Raw genomic sequence first — 4666 nt, 5'->3', positions numbered from 1 at the left:
GAGCCAGGTAGATCTCTGTAGCCTGGGCTACAGAGCAAGTTCTAGGAAAGGCGCAAAGCTACACAGAGAAACCCAGTCTCAAAAAGCCAAAAAAAAAAAAAAAAAATCATTGCAAAGAAGAATTTGGTTGAAATCAAGCACACAGGCAAGTGGATTCAGTAATTTTTTATAAAGGGGTAATCAACCATAGGCTAGAAAGATGGCTCAGTGGTTAAGAGCACTGCCTGCTCTTGCAGAGGACCCTGGTTTGGTTCCCAGCACCCACATGGAAGCTTATAACCAGTAACTCCAGATCCAGGGGACCCAACACCCTCTTCTAGCCTCTGCAAACATCAAACACATATGTGGTACACAGACATGCATACAGGCAAACACTCATACACAAATTAAGTGTGTCTCAGTTGGAACCTACAGTGCCCATCCAAATGCCAGCAGAGTTATTTTTCTTCTCTATGTGCTTTAGTGAGATACCATAATTTTTTTTTTTTTTTACCTTTTTAGAGCTTTATTAGGAGAGAGGGGGAGAGAGGGGGAGGGAGGGGACCAGAGAAACAGGGAGACTGCGTGGAGGGAAGAGAGCATAAAGAGAAAAGGGAGACACACAGAGGGCCCACCCACTTTTTAAGCTGGGCCACATCCTAGGCTGATGACGTAATTAAGGACAGAACCCTTACATCCCAGACTTTCACTTATTATAAAAAAGCAGGTAGATGGGAATAGGGGTGTCGTTCCTCTCAAAAACTGATTCCAGCTGATTTTTTTGGACATCGGTTGGCTCTTGGGGGAATGGAGAAGGGGAGTCTTCCAAGGTAGACAGGCATTGTGGGATGCTGTCTGCCATCCGTTTGTTCTGGAGACATGTATCCCTCTTGACTGTGGCTGGGAACCTTCTGTCTGACAAGATGCTGGTGACATAGAAAGAAGCTTAGGGAGAAAATCATTATTATTTTATGTTGGTAGATCTAGCCTGTCCATATGGATTTTGAAACATGTTAAGCTTTATCAGAGACAGATTATTTAAAGCCCCTGTTTCCTTTACTAATTCGGCATCCAGGAGACAGGTGATCAATTGTTAAAAGTATCTCACAGTAATAGATGTTTACATTAAAGTCTTTTTGTAGCGCCCACTTTTGGGTCTGGGGGTGTAAATACCTTTTAGCTGTTACAGTTCCTTACTTGATGACCTTTGGACTCTGTGGTGGTATTGTGTTCCCTGAAATATTGTGTGTTCCCCGAAATAAACATATCTGGAGTCAGAGAACAGACAGCCACTAGAACAAAGCCAAAAATGGTGGCTAGAAAATAGGAAGAGTAAGCCCTAACAGAAGTTGGGCGGTGGTGGTACACACCTTTAATCCCAGCACTTTGGAGGAAGAGCCAGGTGGATCTGAGTTCAAGGCCACTTTAGAAACAGCTAAACATGGTGACCCACGCCTTTAATCCCAGAAACCCAACCTTTAATCCCAAGGAGTGGGGGCAGAAAGAGAAAGGTATATAAGGCGTGAGGACCAGGAATTAGAGGAGAAAAAAGCATTGTAGTTAGTTAAGCATTCGGCTGGTTAAGCATTCAGGCTTTCGAGCACAGTTCAGCTGAGAGCCATTGGGATGAGGATTCAGAAGCTTGCAGTCTGAGGAAACAAGACCAGCTGAGGAACTGGTGAGGTGAGAAAACTGTGGCTTGTTCTGCTCCTCTGATCTTCCAGCAATCACCCCAATAACCTGCCTCAGGTTTGTTCTTATTAATAAGACCTATTAAGATTCATACTACAGGACTCCGGTTCTGAGGTGGTCCTGTACCATTAGCTGAACAGTGAGTTAGAACAGGGAACTGGGAAGAGAAAAGCTTGTGGTACATGAGAATTTATTTTTTGGAATTAAGGATAAGGCAAAGATCATAGCCCTGTCTGTATGCACATGAGAAACACAGGAGATGCCATAATTTATATTGGAAGACAGATCCTGTCTACCAAAAGATGCTGGGTTTGTGTTATTATGCAGATGATTATGACATACCTCATCCAAAGTGATTGTAGTTCACACTTAATTTGAATTTCCTTGTATAAGCTACTTGAGTCATGGTATTCAATCACGGCAACAGAAAAGAAACTGGTAAGAAAATGAATCTGAAGTTATTTGCATTCTGTTGTGAGACGCTCATCCTTACAGCATGGCAAGTGACCACTCCAAAAGTTATTGGCAAGCACTGGGGGAGAGTCACGTTCAGGTTCAAAGACAGGACCTGGTGCTAGACTAACCCAGAACAGGTGGATTCCTGGTTTCCGTAAGAGGCTTCATCTCCCTTGACCTCAGAGTCTCCAACTCTTTTTTTTTTTTAAGTCAATAATACCAAGATGAAATATGATTACTCAGGGGTCAGCAAGATGGCTCAGTAATCAGAGGAACTTTGTACAGCAAGCCTGCGACCTGAGTTCAGTTGAACCCATGGAAAGAGAAAATAAACCCTATGGTTATCCTATGATCTTCATACGTGCACTGTGGCACACAAACTTGCTCATATACATCATACTCACACATTCATATGCACACAATAATAATAAATTTAAATATATGACTGTATGTGCAGAGGATTATGTATAATATATAGCATGTAGACACAAATCAATAAATGGCAGCTCTGATAATAACAAGAAAGTATTAACCTGTGTCAGTCACTTGTTCAAATTCACCCTTGGGGATTCTGGTGTTCTAGAACATTCTGGTCTTGCCTAACCAGGTAGGCTGAGGGTCCTAACCGCCCAGATTTTGTTCAGCCCCTGTAGGTTCCCTCCTCTTCCTAAGGAAACCGCAGTATTGATCAAAAACAGAAGGGAGGGGCCTGCCTCCACTTAAGCCATCTTTCTGGTGACAGGCCTGAGTTTCATGTGAAGAGTTTGATGTATTTTTGTTTTCTTTGACTGCTGTTTTGGGGGGTTTGTTTGTTTGTTTGTAGCCCAGGTTAGCCTTGACTTTATGGTCCTCCTGGCTGCTGGAATTATAGTTTTACTTAGTTCTAGGCTGAGGCCAGGATAACTCAAGTGGTTTGCCAGAAGATGAATGTGGGTGTGGGAATGAAAAAACTGATAATTGGGGGCGCGGAGGGGGGGGGTGGGAAACAGGATTATGGAGACCCAGATCCCGAGGCAACTCCCAGGCCAGCTCAAGGCTTAGAACTCTTGGAAAATAGAAGGAATACAGTCTGTGCCTAGCTCTTCTAGGTTCCCATCTCATGGGACGATGGGAGAAACAAACGTCTTTTCACCTAGCTGATTGGCAGGTTTCAACTTTTTCACTTTAGACCTCTGAATGTTAAGTTTTTCCCTTTAGTGCCGAAGTCCAAATGGTGGCGCTGAGCCAGTGTCCACATGGGAAATTCCTAGAAGTTCTGGCCGGCCACATAGTTCTTTGTAGAGAAATCAGTCTAGTCCAAAGGCTTCCACCTGCCCACCCTACCTGCTTCCAGAGGGGACCCACAACCTTTTATGGAAGGAGTCCGAGGTGGACTGGCTGGCCCCTGGAGTGGGGCTCACAAGAAGGCTCAAGTCCAACCACCTGTCCTGTGCCCATTTGACAAAGCTGGCAGCCCAGCTGCCATCCACACTCTCTTCTCCTCCCCACTCAGGTGGGCACGGCACATCAGTGCAGCTGGGCCTGAGCAGGCATCCAGACACGAACAAAGTATCATGGCCACTCTAGATCTCCTGAAATGCTCTCTTGGAATGCCCCTCACTCCCCTTCCCACAGAAACAGGAGAGGTCCCCTTGTTCACACTCTGTCCTCACAAGCCCAAGAAGCTCTTTCCATCTGTCTCCACAGCCTGGGAGACAGCAGGAAGCTGCAGCTGGGAGGGTGGGCGCTCTAAGTGGGGGTGAGTACCCTGAGAGGGGGGAGGGGTTCTTTCTATTCAGGGCCATCTAGAGCCTGTTATTTACAGCTGGGGGTGGGGCGTAGTGGCAATTTGACAATGTGCTACCTAAGCAAGATTTAATCCTGTTGCTTTAAACACTGTATCCTTTCTTGTTTTTCTCTCCTCCGGTTGTTCATCCACTACTGAAAAGATGTTAAAAACCTGAGTGTGAGGTAGGCTGTGGTGAGGCAAGCCTGTCCATAATCCCAGTACCCAGAAGGCCATCTGAGGGTACATAATGAGGTCTTGTCTTGTTTTTGACAGTGTGTGTGTGTGTGTGTGTGTGTGTGTGTGTGCACGCGCACGCGCGCGCACATGAGTGCATGGTCATATTTCTTTAATTAAAATATAATCACATCACTTCCTCCCTTCCTTTCCTATCTCCAATCCTTCCCGTGTACCCCTCTGACACTTTTTATGAAATGTCTCTACCTTTATAACTGCTTCTTACCTTAAAATTGTTGTACCTAGGCTGGTCTAGAATTCATGGAACTGTGCCCAGGTACCTGGAGATGGAGAGAGAGAAGCTTCTAGACTGACTGGCTTTCCTGAAGGACAGAGTGAGAGGAAAGACTCTGGGGGAGGAAATCAGGGGTGCACAGTTTGGGGGGATGAGGGGTAGGGGAGACAGGATTTAGACAGCTGAGCTTGAAGAGCCCACAGTCACCTGGATGCAGCTCTCCAGCTCACAACTGATCCTTTTGGTCTGGATCAGGTGTGAAATGTGAAGTGGGAACTAACTGCCACAGAGCTGGTGGTGGA

Source organism: Onychomys torridus, chromosome 3 (assembly GCF_903995425.1).
Source record: "Onychomys torridus chromosome 3, mOncTor1.1, whole genome shotgun sequence".
Lineage (NCBI taxonomy): Eukaryota > Metazoa > Chordata > Mammalia > Rodentia > Cricetidae > Onychomys > Onychomys torridus.
Note: the sequence above shows the minus strand (reverse complement) of the source record.